Source organism: Aquarana catesbeiana, linkage group LG04, assembly GCF_042186555.1.
Source record: "Aquarana catesbeiana isolate 2022-GZ linkage group LG04, ASM4218655v1, whole genome shotgun sequence".
In the NCBI taxonomy this organism is placed as follows: domain Eukaryota; kingdom Metazoa; phylum Chordata; class Amphibia; order Anura; family Ranidae; genus Aquarana; species Aquarana catesbeiana.
In genome coordinates, this window is record NC_133327.1 from 111,165,980 (window position 1) to 111,183,434 (window position 17,455).

Here is a 17,455-nt window from a genome sequence, read left to right on the forward strand (position 1 = left end):
CTTGGATGAATAATGAAAAGCTGATAAGCTGCATAATAACTGCTCTTGTGCTACACAAAAAAATTCAGATTCTGCATTAAAGGGAAAGTCCACTTTCAACCTTTTGTTCTATGATTTATTTCTTGCACTTTCCAGAACTTTATGTAAGTCTGCTTAAACTGTATATGTTTAGGTTGGTCGGACCAAAGCCCCTACTTCTTAACTTAAAGGGGTTGTAAAGGTTCACATTTTTTCACCTTAATGCATCCTATGCATTAAGGTGAAAAAACATCCGACAATACCGGCCCCCCCAACCCCCTCGTTTTACTTATCTGACCCCTCGAAAGTCCCAGCCTCCCGACATCCTCTTCGCCGCTCAACCTGGCCCTTGATTGGCTAGAGTGGATGGATTGAAAGTAAAGCAGCCATTGGCTCACGCTGCTGTCAATCACATCCAATGACGTGGCGCGCGGGGGGGTGAGGCCGAGTGATACAGTCAGCGTCTACAGCCACCGGCTGTATCACAGGAGCGCGCCCGCAAGAACTAAACACCATGCGAGAGAGCTCACATGAATGTGTTTAGTTCTTGTGGGGAGGAGCTAAGACAGCCACCGAGGGACCCCAGAAGACCAGGCTTGGGGCCACTCTGTGCAAAATGAGCTGCACAGTGGAGGTGTATTTGTTATTTAAAAAAAAAATACCTTTACAACCCCTTTAAGCAGCCTGGCCCACAACAAACTTTGCAACTAAACAATGATAATCACATAAAACCAGAAACAGATGCTTCTCCTTCTCAACAGTTTGTAAGATACTGGCAACATAGGTCTCATTTAGATCTACCAATACCCATTAGGCTTGTGATCAAGGTGCAGCATGGTGTGGCCAAGTCAGGAAAAGAAGTTATATTGTAAAAAGGTTCAACACAACTTATTCAGGCTCAGCAGGTAGGCACACCCATCTGGAGCCACTTGTGAACTGTAACAGTGGTCTGAAGACTTGAAGATGCTGACAGTGTCTGCAATGAGAAGCAGAATACAGCTTGGCCAATCCACACACAAAGGGGAGTCTTCCTGAAGAGAGGTATATGTAGACCCTGCACTTTCCCTACTCCTCTGGAACCTTTCCCTACCTCTACATACTGTCCCTGCCAGTCAGGGATCCTGTCCCTATGCTAGTCACTCGTATAAAACGCACCAAATCTGGGAGCCTTAAATATACTCTGCCTGAACCAAGATGGCAGCTGGAGTCATATGGGGCTTGTGCGTGACCACAGAAAGTGATAGAGAAATGAAGTTTCTCACAACTTCTCTCCCTTTCTGCATTGCCACTTCAGTCGAGTACCACCTGCAGTCGGGAATACAGACTGCACCTACCCACAGGCTTGCCTGATAGGATAAAAATCAAATGAACTATTTAGACAGTTCCTCACATTACTTAGTGTTGGTATATCTAATGAAGATTGTACAGTTTGTACAATTACCAGTGGCAGAATTACCAGGGTCGCAACAGTCGCAGTGTTGCGCAGAGTTGCGACTGGGCCCAGCATTCCACCACTGTGGGGGGGCCCAGCGGGGTTGATCTTCACACACGGCTCTGAGTGGAGATCGTATGTCATAGAACAATAGCACAACAGAGACACCGGCGGCATTAATGTTCTATTTGTCGGTCCTCTCTGGCACGGATGAGAGAGGACACACAGCTGATCTCACGGCTCCCCCTTCTCCCCCCTCCTCTCTCCTGTGTGATCCGTGGGAAATGTGAGCTCTTTAGCTTCACACTTGACTGCCCGTGGAGCACACAGGAGAGGGAGGGGGGAGAAGGGGGAGCCCTGAGATCAGCTGTGTGTCCTCTCTCATCCGTGCCAGAGAGGACCGACAAATAGAACATTAATGCCGCCGGTGTCTCTGTTGTGCTATTGTTCTATGACACACGATCTCCGCTCAGAGCTGTGCTGTCCTGAGAAGGCAGACAGCACTGATGGAAATTAATAGCAGGCACTGATGAGCACTGATAGAAGGCACTGATGAGCACTAATAGAAGGCACTGATGAGCACTGATGGGCACTGATAGACGGCACTGATGAGCACTGATAGAAGGCACTGATGGGCACTAATGAGCACTGATAGAAGGCACTGATGGACACTGATGAGCACTGACAGAAGGCACTGATGGGCACTGATGAGCACTGATAGAAGGCAGTGATAGACGGCACTGATAGAAGGCACTGATGAGCACTGATAGAAGGCACTGATGGGCACTGATAGAAGGCACTGATGAGCACTGATAGAAGGCACTGATGAGCACTGATAGAAGGCAATGATGAGCACTGATAGAAGGCACTGATAGAAGGCACTGATGAGCACTGATAGAAGGCACTGATGAGCACTGATAGAAGGCACTGATGAGCACTGATAGAAGGCACTGATAGACAGCACTGATGAGCACTGATAGAAGGCACTGATGAGCACTGATAGAAGGCACTGATGAGAACTGATAGAAGGCACTGATGAGCACTGATAGACGGCACTGATGAGCACTGATAGAAGGCACTGATGAGCACTGATAGAAGGCACTGATGGGCACTGATGAGCACTGATAGAAGGCACTGATGAGCACTGATAGACGGCACTGATGAGCACTGATAGAAAGCACTGATGGGCACTGATAGAAGGCACTGATGGACATTGATAAAAGGCACTAATGGGCACTGATAGGAGGCATTTATGGGCACTGATAGGAGGCACTGATGGGCACTGATAGGAGGCACTGATGAGCACTGATAGGCCACATTGATGAGCATTGATAGGCAGCACTGATAGGAGGCACTAATGTGCACTGATAGGTGGCATTGATGGGCACTGATAGGTGGTACTGATGGGCACTGAGGAACACTGATAGGCAGAACTCAGGCAGTATTGATGGGCTTTGATGGGCAGAATTGAAGAGTACTGATAGGTGGCACTGATGGATGCAGTTAGGTGGCATTAATGAGCACTGATAGGTGGTGCTTGTAACAAGCCCCTTTCTCGCTCGGTTCCACTCTCCCGACACTCCTCTGCAGCTATTAAATCAGATTGCAACGTCTGATGGTTCGGTCATCCAATGTTCCAGGATTAGAACTACAGCTCTGTGCCGTTCTAGTCCAGTTGTGATAGCTCAGAACAAACACCAGGCAGGCTGCATGTAAGTTCAACCAGGAATCTATCTTTATTGACAAAATACAGGCTTTTATACACTCAAAGTGGAAGTGCAGACCTAATTAACATGAGCTAATTAACTAACCCCTTTAGACAGCCTAGATGACTCAGACATGACCGTTAGGCCAGACTGGCCGTCTTGTAGTTCAGAAAATCCAATCAACATTATCACAATCAACATAGACTCTTCTTCACACAATAGCAGAGTTAATTAACACAAATAACAATGGGGATCTAATGACTCTTAGATCCCATAGTAGACTTATTTACAATAAACATTTTAGCAGACAATAGACAGACAGGTGTTGGAATTTACATCAGCATCTCCTAACAGTAGCTGTCCCAGCATTATGAATCAGCCACTATTCCAATATGGCAAATCCAGGGTACCCAGAGTCTGTGTGTCCTGGGGGAACAGGACCCGAATCCACAGTAATACCACCTCAAGAGTCCCCAGGCATACAGCTCACAAAGAGCACCGTTCCCCCAAATGCAAGGGCCCCAGATCGATCGGCAACAGGCTAGCATACAGTCCCCTCCAAAAGTCTCTCTCCCGGCTAGGTCTGTCACAGTGATGATAGGCAGAATTGATGGGCACCAATAGGCGGCATTAATGAGCACTGATAGGTAACACTGGTAGGTGGAAGTGATGGGCACTGATAGGCGGCATTGATGAGCACTGATAGATGGCACTGATGATTGGGGCACTGATTATCAGTGTAAACAATTTACTGACATTCTTGACAGTTAACGGCAGTCCTTTTCCAAACACAGACACAGCGTGGGAGGAAAGGGCTGTGGATAACCAGTCTGTTTACATGTGATCAGCTGATCACATGGTAAAGGGCCGATGTGATTGCGCTGGATGCATGTCCCAGGGGTCATGTGGGAAGCACGGTTTTGGGAGGATGTCCATGGACACCCTCCCAAAATTGGAAGCCCGGGTCTCGGATGGAAGGGGGGCCCATCATGGTTTCTTGCACCGGGGCCCTGAAGGTTCTAGTTACGCCTCTGACAATTACACTGTAAAATGTATGACACCTGTTCACTGAAATCCTGGTACACAGATAGGCTTCAACTCAAACTCAGAATCTGATGAAGCTATGCATGGTAGCCAATCAGCTTCTAACTTTTAAAGTGTTACTACACCCACAACAATAAAATCTGTCTGTATATGCAGAATAGCATGCTTGTTATACTCACTGTGGAACTTAAGGGGTTTATTAACTGCATTGTGTAAAAAGGCTCCTTGACACTATATGGACAGATTCTTCCCTCCTGCACTGTCTATCTTGGCAAGGCTATATAATACAGTGAGGGTAGCCATCCTGCACATGCTCAGTTTAATCTCTATTGCTGGACAGAACATTTCCTGTTTCAGTCAAACTGTTCAAGTCACATGATATTGACATCACACATGTGGGTGTGTATACAGGCTGTAGTGGTACTCTCCTCCTACCTGAAAACTCAGCACTAGAAAACTGTGCAGTTTATCATGTGGCCATGGTATACAGATCAGCAAAAAAGGTATATAGTGGCAATATTTTATGTAAAAAGAAGATTTATAAGCTGTGGGCACTGTTTGGGGGGGGGGGGCAGAGGAACTATTTTCAAATTACTGGGTTTAGTAACACTTTAAGTTTTGGTAATAAAACCCAGAAGTGTCTAACACAGAAGGGTAAAGCTGGCTATTCACTAGTAGATTTTTGTTCAAAGTGATGAGAAAATTTAAAGGAGCGGGGTGGAAAATTTTTGTCAATTGATGAATTTCTAACAGTGTATGTGGTCTTCATTCAGTAAGGTCCATTCAGTGCAAAATCGAATGTTAAAAGCAAACAGAATTTTGAACTACATTTGAATATCCTTTGTCAAGTCGTCAAACATACTGAGAATTTTTGTACGTTTTTTTTTACAAATTTTCATATGAATTTTTGCTAAATAAATCTACTACTGTATAAAAAGTATATATATACTTTTATACAGTATATACAGTATATATATATATATATATATATACAGTATATATACTTTTTTTTTAGTTTTGGATAGAGTGGAGAGGGATTGGAACAGCTGTCAATTTTTATTGCTGTCTTTGCACCCGTTAGGGAGATTCCCCCTCTCTGTTTGTCCTATTTACCATTATCATTGAAAATGAAAGTAAAATGGGGGGCGTGGCCGACCGGAGCTGTAGATGGACGCTTGATACCTCAGCTCGTCTCACAGGGGAGATATACCAGCTACTCAGGCCGCATAGCGAAGCTCATCCAGTGCCATCCTAGCCTCCAGGACACCGGGGACCATGGCCAGCACATCTAGGAAGAGAAACCCGGAATATCAACCAAAGAAACTTACTGAATTCTCCTAAAAACCGGCGGAGCAGGTCAGTGATCTCCAAGATGGCGCCGGCCAGGCCGCGCCGCGGGACTCATACACGGATCTGCCGGACGAATTCCTGGCAGATCCTGCTACACCAGACCCCCCAGCCTTACCCCCTCACCCCCCGGAGGGTGACAACCTCCTGAATAGCCCTGCTAAGGCTAAAATGAGGCTCGATGCGCCGCCGCAGTGGCCGCCCATTCCACAAATTGAGGCCCAGGCTTTCAGCTCCCTTCTCAACAACCAGGCCCTGCATTCATCCATGGCTGCTTTCCCCACCTCAGGACAGCCTGTTATGGATACCACATTAAAGGACATGCTACTCTCACTGCAGACCTCCCTTATGACAGATCTCTCCTCACTTTTTGCAAAAATCTCCTCAGACATACACTCAATGGATGACAGAGTGACATGCATTGAAAATGATATGAGTGACTGCACTTCCAAAGTGAATGAGGTCATGGATGTATGTGCTGATATGAGAGAGGAACAGACATGGATCCGCGCCAAGCTGGCCGATTTAGAGGACAGATCTCGCAGGAACAACATCAAACTGCGCGGAGTCCCTGAATCCATACTGCCTGCAGAACTACCACGCTATGCGAAAGAAATGATGCATGTCATAGTCCCAGAAGCATCCCCCAGGGACATAATCATCGACAGAATACATAGAATAGCCAAGCCATCCCACCTAGCTGCCTCCATCCCCAGAGATGTCTTGATGAGGGTCCACTTCTTCCACGTCAAAGAGAAACTCCTGCTGGGGGTTAAAAATAAATCACCATCTGCCTGCTCCGTACACGGGAATCCAATTTTTCCCGGATCTATCTAAATATACTCTCCAACAAAGAAGAAACCTGAACCCGATCACCAAAGGGCTTCAAAACCACAAAATACCATACAAATGGCGTCATCCAGCCACTATCCTGGTCACTAGAAATGGGCAATCTCACGTCATACATGACCTGCACAAAGGCCTACACCTCCTCCATAACTGGGGAATAATTCTGGAACCCCCCAAGAACCCACAAACGTGCAGCGGCACATCTCAGGCCCGCAGCCGCATGGATCACCACCCCAGCTGAGGTGGCTTCACAGTTAATTCTGTAATAGGCCTAACTACGGTACCGCACATCCCCTGGAGTTAGACGTATTGTTCCACTGTTTGCTCAGCTCCTCTTGTTACTAACTGTTTATACCCCCATTTAGAGGTTGAAGCGGTGTGATATACCTCCTCTACGTCTCCCTTTTCACTTTTGCAAAGTTACCTTTTCAGCGGCTTGCTCATTGGCACTGCATCGTCAACTGTGATTAACATTTTGCTCTATCTGCAGCTCTATTACCCTACCTCTGCTGGCTCCAGAGACCGACCACCATCCACCAACTGCTACTGTCACCAAGCTCCTCCGGCAAGTAAACCAGGTCATCTAACTGTAAGTGACTTCCCACACCAACCTACCTACACCTCCCAACACCATGCCACTAAATATATTATCGCTTAATGCTAAAGGCCTGAATCATCCAGCCAAACGTCACTCTCTTTGGAAATCTGCCAATGCTCTACAGAGCGACATCTTGTGTATCCAAGAGACACATCTGATAAAGTCAGACTCTCCATTATGCACCAACTGTCAGTTCCCACATATCTTCCATGCCTGTCACTCCACCAAATCCAAAGGCGTCATGATAGCAATAAAAGACACAGTGGACTTCCAACTATCCAAGATACAAATTGACCCTGACGGTCGCTACTTAATTTTAGTATGCTCCATCAACAAAATCTTTTATACCCTTTCCAACATTTATGCACCGAACTCCCACCAAAAGAAATTCCTCCATAAGGTACTACGCCTAACCAATCAAATAAAAAAAGTCACCTAATCCTATGTGGGGATTTTAATATTGCCCCTGATGTCATCATGGATACTACGTCTCCGGCGAAGAGGCGTATATCGCCACTGAAAAATCTTTTGTCCTCACAGGAACTTTTTGATGTATGGCGCTGCCACCACGGCTCAGAAAAGGACTATACCTACTACTCTCACGTGCATAATTCGTATTCACGAATTGATTTATTTGTCACTGATAAATGGCTCCTCCATAAAATATGTAAATCTGAAATCCACACCACAACATGGTCAGACCACGCCCCAATATCTATTACTATCTCAGATTCCACTCCACAACGTAACACATTCTTGTGGCGTGCAAACAATTTTATACTGCAAAATGAAAAATACACAACAGAAATCTCCAACCTTCTCACTGAATTTTTTTCTATAAACAAAGGCACAGTGTCTGACCATGGGGTGGTATGGAGTGCCCATAAGGCCTATATTAGAGGTATGTTGATTAAAATGAGCTCCCTTCACAAAAAAAAGAGGACGCAGCGTTTAGATGAACTAACATCCCAAATCACCTCCCTAGAACAACAACATAAAGCCAACCCCCAACCCCCACAAACCATCCAATTATTGAATCTACGGCAAGAACTGAAAACCTTGCTCCTCCACTCATTTGAATATCTCCAGCGTAAATTAAAAGCCACTTCCTACGCCACCTCCAACAAGGCAGGTAAAACTCTGGCTCTGAAACTCAGAGGCAGAAGACTCAAGTCTAAAATATCTCAGATTATCCACCCCCACACGAACATCCCCCAGTCCAATCCCCAGGAAATAGCTAATGCTTTCAGCGACTACTATAGCGACCTTTACAACTTAAAACGTGATGCTAACACACCGCAACCAACATCAGCCGTGATCAATCATTTTCTCCAATCTATTCACTTACCCACCCTAACAGGCATTCAACTAGATGATTTAAATAAGCCCTTTACTGAACAGGAAGTTCAGGCATCAATTGATTCCCTACCTAATGGGAGAGCCCCAGGTCCTGATGGCCTAACAGCCGAATACTACAAACAGTATTCCCCACAGATTGTCCCACATATTACTGAGCTATTTAACAACGCTGCCTCCTCTTCCAATCTTCCGAATGATTACTTGAATGCACTAATAGTTACGATTCCCAAACCAGGGAAAGACCCAGACTCCCCCAAAAACTTTAGACCAATATCCCTACTCAACCTTGACCTGAAAATCTATGCTAAGACAATCGCCACACGCCTTTTAGATATTATACCCACCCTCATACATAGAGACCAGACAGGATTCACCAAAGGAAGACAGGCACCAGATGCCACCAGAAGAATGATCGACTTGATACACCACGCGGAATCCACCGGAACGCCTTCTCTGCTCCTGTCCTTGGATGCAGAGTAGGCGTTCGACAGGGTTCACTGGACCTACCTAGAATTGGTCCTTCAGAAATTTGGCTTCAGAGACCACATCCTTAGAGCCATATTAGCTATGTATACCACCCCTTCGGCCCAAGTATTCACGGAAGGTATGCTTTCAAAACCATTCCCAATCACAAATGGAACACGCCAAGGTTGCCCCCTGTCCCCACTCATCTTCAACTTATTAATGGAACCTCTAGCACAACACATCAGATCCAACACTACAATATCCGGAATACAAATAGGTCCCGTCACCCACAAAATTAGTCTCTTCGCAGACGATGTTATCTTAATACTCACTAATCCTACAATCTCCCTGGCGGAAGTACAAACCACATTAAATTGGTTCAGTAAAGTATCGTACTATAAATTAAACACATCCAAATCTTCCATTCTTGACATCAATCTGGATGCCACCACTAAGAATTTACTCCAGGCACAATACTCCTTCACATGGGCAGACAAGGAAATCACATACCTGGGAATCCAACTCCCGAAAACGACAAAGAATTTATACTCATCTAACTTCTTCCCACTCCTTCACAAAATCAAAACTGATTCACAACAAATCACACAACACGAGCTCTCATGGTCGGGGAGGCTGGCAGCCTTTAAGATGACATGTCTACCTCAAATATTGTACTATTTCCGAACGCTACCAATCCCAATTCCTGCCTCGTTCTTTAAGTCTCTCCAATCAATCTTCACCAAGTTTCTCTGGAACGGGAAAAAACCCAGATGCGCACACGCCAAATTAATTAAGCACAGATTGGCGGGAGGCACAGGATCCATAGATTTCAGAGACTACTACCTAGCGGCCATACTCGCGCAACTCCCAGAGTGGTTCCAATCCACTACTCAATCTCTATGGGCCCAGATAGAAAATCTCTCACTGGTACGCCCAAACCTAAAAAACTGGTTAATGAGTACACCTTTGGGCTCTTATGTCTCACCCTCCATCTCCCCGACTATGAAGGCCTCAGTCTATGCCTGGGAAAAAATGCTCGCCCTCTCAGAATGCACCCCCCCCAACACACACCTCCACATACCCTTGGAGTCACTACACCATCTATCACCTGATCTCAGACTCTCCAACTGGTCCATCAATGGAATACACTCGATACACCTCCTTTTACAAGGAAATCAAATTAAATCCTTCTCCCAACTACAAAAAGAATACGATCTGCCAGACGGGGAAAGATTTACATTCCTTCGTATACACCACTGCCTAAGTAAACTTCCGCGCCCCCTTTACAACATCCCTCAAAAAGCCTGGCACTTCCTCACAAGCCCCATTCCAAGGCCCAAAGGTATATCCTACTTCTACACCCTGCTTCAAGGGAAAAGAGCCTTTACTAAGTTGGTCCCCCATTGTCAATGGGAAAAAGACCTTAGCACTACCTTCTCTGATGCTCAATGGCAACTAGCTCTCAAGTCCACCTACAAAGTAACCCAATGTTCATCACTTTGGGAACTCACCCAAAAAATCTCGCTCCGCTGGTACCTAACCCCAGTAAAGTTAGCTACCTTCCACTCCCACACTCCCATGACATGCTGGAGATGCAAAGCATCTAGAGGGGACATGATCCATATTTTCTGGGCATGCCCCCTCATCCGAAAATTCTGGTTAGATACGTTTGATTTGATAGCCAACATTACAAAGTGTCATATCCCACCCTCACCAGAGCTGGCGCTCCTAAATTTAACCATAGAGAACATACCTGGACCTCTCAGACACACAATAACCCATATTCTCTTGGCTTCCAGACTCAATATAACAAGGAATTGGAAGTCCGACATGCCCCCAAACATAAAACAAACCATTGACCGGGTCTCACTACACTTTAGCTACGAAACGATGGTGGCCACCAGCAATGGTCGTGCCACACAAGCCAGTAAACAATGGTCTCCCTGGTCTAACTGGACCAATGCTGCACCCCAAGCCCAGACTTCCCAAACTCAACCTTAGACCTTCTTGACCGAGCAATCTGTTCACCATATCTTAGACATGCGAGTTACATCTTGATTACTACAGAATCTTAACACCTTATCACAATTGAAACTGTCTGTACTTAACAAAGTTCATGTGGGAGCCGCTCTCCCCCTGTAGCACAAAGAGATCCCAAGCGGGGTGCTGCGAGGGGAGAAGAGGCCCTAATCGCAAAGTATTCCAACCATAGTACAGTGAAATGTAATACCCATGATCATTTGAGCGCGCTCGAACCAATGACAAACTGCTGACTATTACGTATAATTTCTGTTTGCAAAGTCTCTGTTTTATTTCTAGTTATACTCTATGTCGTTGCACGACGTACAATATTTCAATTGTACTCTGTATTTCCCTGCAAAAAAACAATAAAATAATTTGAAATGAAAATATAAAAAAAAAAAAAATGAAAGTAAAATAAAATCCTAAATTTTGGGTTGTCTCCAGAAGAGTTATCAAGAGGAAATCTTCCCTTAATTTCTTCCCACTTCCTGTTTAGCTATGGGACAGGAAGTGAAGGGAAATCTCCCCAATGGGATACATATGGCAAAAAAAAAAAAACCTGACAGGGGTTTTAACCCTCCCTTGCTCTATCCAAAATGAAAAAATACGGTTTTGTCTATAGTTCTACTTTAAGTAGTTTGTAAATGAATTAACATGTCAGTAAATAATGGTCACTACACATTTTGTAACTTCTGGACCCAAATTCTTCTGGACTGGTCTGTGAGTGCACATAATTCTGCGAGTGTTCTGTGAGTGCACGTAGCTCTGCGAGTGGTCTGCGAGTGCACGTAGTTCTGCGAGTGCATGTAGTTCTGCGAGTGGTCTGTGAGTGCATGTAGTTCTGCGAGTGGTCTGCGAGTGCATGTAGTTCTGTGAGTGTTCTGCGAGTGTACGTAGTTCTGCGAGTGCACGTAGTTCTGTGAGTGGTCTGAGAGTGCACGTAGTTCTGAGAGTGCACATAGTCCTGCGAGTGCACGTAGGTCTGCAAGTGCACATAGTTCTGCGTGTGCACGTAGTTCTGCGAGTACCTGTGTATTGTCTTGTTGAGTACCTGTGTATTGTCTTGGTGAGTATTAGTATCAGGAAGCTAGTTGTTAGGTAATTTCGACAGGTATAATCCCCAATCCTCATTAAATTTAATAGGTACGATGCCCGGCGGGAGTGGAGAGGCGACTCGTTGTACATCTAGCGGCATGTATGCGTTCCTTGATCATCTGATCGAGGGTGAATACTGCTGTGCAAAATGTAAGCGCATTGTTTCCCTGGAAGCCCAGTTTCTGAATCTGGGGAAGCAACTGTCAGCACTGAGAAGTCCCTCCATACTAAAGGAGAGCCAGGAACGTACACTGCAGGTGCTGTCAGGGGCCAGCACAGAGGCGGGTGGAGATAAAGAGGTGCAGGCACTAGCAAGGAGTAGATGGGTGACAGTCAGGAAGGTGTATGGTAAGGGTATAACGGATCTGGTGGACAAATTACTGGGAGGGGCTGGGGAAGACCCAGCTGTCGTGGTGCACGTCGGCACCAAAGACAAAGTCAGAGGCATATGGAGTGTTCTAAAGAACAATTTTAGGGACTTAGGAGCTAAATTGAGGAAAAGGACCTCCAAAGTAGTATTCTAAGGAATACTATTGGTACATCGAGCCACACCAAAAAGGCAGAGGGAGATTAGGGAGTAAACAAGTGGCTGAAGAGCTGGTGTAGTAAGGAGGGGTTTGGGTTCCTGGAGGACTGGGCCGACTTCTCAGTCGATAACCAGTGCTATAGAAGGGACGGACTGCACCTAAATGAGGAGGGTGCAGATCAGCTGGGAATTAAGATGGCCAAAAAGTTAGAGGGGTTCTTAAACTAGGCGATGGGGGGGGGTCCAGAGGTAGAGATAGTCAGCGCGGAACATATTCCGAAGGGTAGTATTGGGGGCATTAGTGGTAGGTTGACCAAAGCACATAAACCCAAGGTAAGTATAGTAGCAAGTCCTAGTTGCAATCTCGGAACACCCAATAAGAGGATAATATGCGACCGGTCTCAAATATGTGGCATGTTCACCAATGCCAGGAGACTGGCGGACAAGATGGGTGAACTAGAGATACTGTTGTACAAGGAGGATTTTGATTTTGTGGGAATTTCAGAGACCTGGTTCAACAGCTCCCATGATTGGCTGGCAAACATTCAAGGGTATACCCTTTATCGCAAGGATAGAGAGGGTAAAAAAGGGGGAGGGGTATACTTATATATCAAGAATAATGTACAAGTTAATGTGAGTGATGACATCACTAAGGGAGCTAGGGAGGAGGTGGAATCCTTATGGGTAGAGTTCCAAACGGATGAAGCTAAGGGGAAAATAATACTGGGAGTATGCTATATACCCCCTAACCTGAGGGAGGAAGAGGAGAAGGGAGACAGATCTCCTATCACAAAATGGATTAGCAGCAAGGATGGAAAGTGTTATCATAATGGGGGATTTTAACTATCCAGACATAGACTGGGCAGAGGGAACCACGCATTCATCTAAGGCTTGCCAGTTCCTAAATGACTTGCAGGACAATTTTATGGGTCAGATGGTAGACGCACCAACTAGAAATTAAGCGTTACTGGATCTACTGATTACCAAGAATACAGACCTGATCACGGATGTGGAAATACGGGGCAATTTAGGTAACAGTGATCACAGGTCAATTGGTCTCAGTACAAATCACACAAATAGGAAACATAAGGGGAATACAAAGACACTGAATTTCAAAAGTGCCAACTTCCCTAACCTACGAACCTTGCTAGAAGGCATAAATTGGGATAAAATATTAGGAACAAAGAACACAGAGGACAGATGGGTTTGCTTTAAGAGCATATTAAATAAGGGCATTAGCCAATGCATCCCATTGGGTAAAAAATTTAAAAGAGCAAACAAAAGTGCTGGATGGCTTAACTCCAATGTAAAAATGCATATAAAAGCAAAGGAGAAGGCCTTCAAAAAATACAGGGTTGAGGGATCATCATCAGTATTCAGACTTTATAAAGAATGCAACAAGAAATGTAAGGGTGCAATAAGGACAGCTAAGATAGAACATGAAAGACACATAGCGGAGGAGAGCAAAAAAAAATCCCAAGAAATTCTTTAAGTATGTAAACAGTAAAAAAGGGAGGACAGACCATATTGGCCCCCTAAAGAATGAGGAAGAACATCTGGTTACAAAGGATGGGGAGATGGCGAAGGTATTGAGTTTATTCTTCTCCTCAGTCTTCACAAGTGAATCAGGGGGGTTCAGTAACCAAAACTGCAATGTTTATCCTCATGACACATCACAGGAAGCACCTCCATGGTTAACAGAGGACAGAATTAAAATTAGACTTGGAAAACTTAACATTAATATATCACCGGGACCAGATGGCTTGCACCAGATGGTACTTAGGGAACTCAGTCAAGTAATTGCCGGACCATTGTTCTTAATCTTTACTGACAGTCTACTGACTGGAATGGTACCAGCTGACTGGAGAAAAGCCAATGTAGCACCAATATTTAAAAAGGGCCCAAAATACATCCCTGGGAATTACAGACCAGTTAGCTTACCATCAATAGTATGTAAACTCTTGGAGGGGATGAAAAGGGACTATATACAAGATTTTAGTAACGACAACGGTATCATTAGCAGTAATAAGCATGGATTCATGAAGAATCGTTCTTGCCAAACCAATCTACTAACCTTCTATGAGGAGGTGAGTTGCCAGCTAGAGAAAGGAAGGCCTGTAGACGTGGTATATCTGGATTTTGCAAAAGCATTTGACACAGTTCCCCATAAACCTTTACTAGTACTAGGGTGAATACATGGATTGAAAACTGGCTACAAGGGCGAGTTCAGAGGGTGGTGATAAATGGGAAGTACTCAGAATGGTCAGGGGTGGGTAGTGGGGTTCCCCAGGGTTCTGTGCTGGGACCAATCCTATGTAATTTGTTCATAAGTGACCTGGAGGATGGGGTAAACAGTTCAATCTCTGTATTTGTGGATGATACTAAGCTAAGCAGGGCAATAACTTCTCCGCAGGATGTGGAAACCTTGATCTGATCTGAAATTAATGGGGTGGGCAACTACATGGCAAATGAGGTTCAGTGTAGAAAAATTTAAAATAATGCATTTGGGTGACAAAAACATGAAAGCAATCTATACACTGGGGGGAGAGCCTCTGGGGGAATCTAGGATGGAAAAGGACCTGGGACTTCTAGTAGATGATAGGCTCAGCAACGGCATGCAATGCCAAGCTGCTGCTAACAAAGCAAACAGAATATTGGCATGCATTAAAAAGGGGATTAACTCCAGGGATAAAGAAATAATTCTCCCGCTCTACAAGACTCTGGTCCGGCCGCACCTAGAGTATGCTGTCTAGTTCTGGGCACCAGTCCTCAGGAAGGATGTACTGGAAATGGAGCGAGTACAAAGAAGGGCAACAAAGCTAATAAAGGGTCTGGAGGATATTAGTTATGAGTAGGGATGAGCCGAACACCCCCCGGTTCGGTTCGCACCAGAACCTGCGAACGGACCGAAAGTTTGCACGAACGTTAGAACCCCATTGACGTCTATGGGACTCGAACGTTCGAAATCAAAAGTGCTCATTTTAAAGGCTAATTTGCATGGTATTGTCCTAAAAAGGGTTTGGGGACCCGGGTCCTACCCCAGGGGACATGTATCAATGCAAAAAAAACTTTTAAAAACGGCCGTTTTTTCGGGAGCAGTGATTTTAATGATGCTTAAAGTAAAAAAAAAAAAAGTGAAATATTCCTTTAAATATCGTACCTGAGGGGTGTCTATAGTATGCCTGTAAAGTGACGCGTGTTTCCCGTGTTTAGAACAGTCCCTGCACCAAATGTCATTTTTAAAGGAAAAAATCTCATTTAAAACTGCTTGCGAGCAATATGGATGAAAATCAGTGAGACAAACGGCATGGGTACCCCCCAGTCCATTACCAGGCCCTTTGGGTCTTGTATGGATATTAAGGGGAACCCCGCACCCAAATTAAAGTCTTCCGTGAGAAAAAGTGGCGTTTGGGTACCTGCCACTGAGGAACCGCACATTCCACAAACTCACGGAAGGGGGCAGAGTCTACCAACTGAAAAGGCAGCAGTTGAAGTGCTAGCAATTTTGCCAAGCTAGCATTCAACCGTTGGGCATGTGGATGGCTGGGAGCAAACTTCTTTCGGCGGTGCAGCAGCTGGGGCAGGGAAATTTGCCTGGTACAATCTGACGTCGGTGTACCAAAATCAGATTGCCCACAAGTACGTGGCTGTGACACACCTAATTCTACACCTTCATTCCTCTCAGTGCAGGTCTCAGAGAGGACTGAAGGTCTAGTGGGGTTGGAAATCTCAGCTGATGAGGAGCAAGCAGAGGTCCTCTTTGTTCTTTGGTGTGGGTCTTTTAGATACGCTTGCCAACGAACTGCATGGCAGGTCAACATATGTCTGGTCAAGCATGTGGTACCCAAGCGGGAGATGTTTTGGCCACGCGAGATACGCTTGAGACATATGTTGCAAATAGCAGCGGTGCGATCTGATGCACTCGTCTCAAAAAAGGCCCACACCAAAGAACTTTTTGAATAACGCGCAGAGACTGCAGCGCCCTGCACATGTGGAGCTTTGGGGTGTGATGCAGTCAATGTGCTGCCCTTAGGCTGGCCCCTGGAGGGCATCCTGCCTCGTTGGTGATGTGCCGCCTCCTCCTCCTCCTCCTCCTCCTCTCTCCTATCAGGCACCCACGTTGAGTCAGTGACCTCATCATCCCCTCCCTCCTCATCACTGGAGCAAACCTGGCAGTATGCTGCAGCAGGGGGAGCATGACTGCCAGATTGCTGTCCTTCTTGGGCACCCCCTCTGTCCGTGCTCGTGTTACTGCCTTCATCGAGCTCAGTATCATCATCAGAGCCTTCCAAACGTTGGGCATCCTCCTGGAGCATGTACCCAACACTGTGGTCAAACAGTTCGAGGGACTCCTCAGGAGGACATGGTGGGGCTAGGGAAGGAGTCACTGATGACATTGAGCCAAGGGAAGAGGCCGCTGCTTTGCCAGACAAAGTACCCTGGGCATGGGTGAGAGAGGATGAGGAGGATGAGGACGGCTTGGTCATCCACTCGACCAAGTCTTCCGCATGTTGCGGCTCAACATGGCCAGCTGCCGAAAAAAAGGCCAAGCGTGTCCCATGGCCACGTGCTGATGAGGATGCACCGTCTCCACGACCAGCACTAGACACAGAGCCTGCTTGCCCTCTCTTATTGGCTTGTGACTGTCTGCCTCTCCTTCTTGGCCTTCCAGACATACTAATGGCCTGTAGCTGCACTAAGCTGGGATATATATATATATATATATATATATATATATATATATATGTACTGATACTGCAGCTAGCAAAATCAACTGCCTGCCTGTAGTATGAGAACACCACCAACCTTCTACAGGTAGCTTTAGCTGAACACTGTGAGGTGGACGCACCCCACTAACTTGTAGGTTTAGCTGAACACTGTGAGCAGGACGCACCCCACTAACTTGTAGGTTTAGCAGAACACTGTGAGCAGGACGCACTGCACTAACTGTAAATAGTCTAGCTGCCTGACTGTGGTACTAATAGGATCAAAAG